General features: G+C 45.9%; 1 long non-coding RNA gene across 1 annotated transcript; it reads left to right on the forward strand.

Moving 5' to 3' along the window:
* The first annotated feature begins 271 nt into the window (after positions 1-271).
* Positions 272-646, forward strand: LOC107735237 (uncharacterized). The gene is made up of 3 exons (XR_001639341.1): positions 272-338; positions 427-491; positions 567-646. It is a non-coding gene; the product is annotated as an uncharacterized LOC107735237 (long non-coding RNA).
* The last annotated feature ends 45 nt before the right edge of the window (positions 647-691 follow it).

The raw sequence follows: 691 nt of genomic DNA on the forward strand, positions 1-691 counted from the left end.
TAGTGGCTTCAACTGGATAAGCTATAAAAAACATTAAAATGCAATGACACTTACACCGTCATCGCATCTCGTGCACCACTGATAAAGCAGCCTGACGCACACCTAAAGCGTTTTTGCATTCGAATGTGGATTTATATTTTAAATTCTACAAATATTCGAAATTCGAATAGTTTTTTCTGACAGCCCTAATAAATAAGCCATGCACACACACACACACACACACACACATGTAAAAAGTGTAACAAGAATGAATGCTAATCTCCTGACTTTTACAAGATTCCAGAGCGCACGACGTCGAAGTTCAAAGATGTGGCGAGTCCTCACAGACACGGGTCCAGGTGAGCGATCACTGCTCGTGCTGTTTGAGAGTTACTCGTCTGGAGCCGCTCTGTGAAGCTCTGTGTGTTTGTGTGCTCATGTGTTCAGCGGCGATGGTCCGTCTGCTGTGAAGATGTCCTTCAGCTCCAGCAGCAGCAGCAGCTCACACTCAGGTCTGAGATGCGTCAGAATCAGCTCAGTTATTCAGATGTGTGTGTGTGTTCATGCAGATGCTCTTGTTTGTGCAGGTCTCTGTGTGCTGGACAGTGCAGCTCATCCCAGCAGAAACGCTCAGACGTCACCGCAGAACCAGGTCAATCTGATCATTTCTCCTACGCTTTTACGGGTTCACTTTGTTCTGACACAGTTTAAC

Source organism: Sinocyclocheilus rhinocerous, unplaced genomic scaffold (assembly GCF_001515625.1).
Source record: "Sinocyclocheilus rhinocerous isolate Xijiao unplaced genomic scaffold, SAMN03320098_v1.1 C35898019, whole genome shotgun sequence".
Lineage (NCBI taxonomy): Eukaryota > Metazoa > Chordata > Actinopteri > Cypriniformes > Cyprinidae > Sinocyclocheilus > Sinocyclocheilus rhinocerous.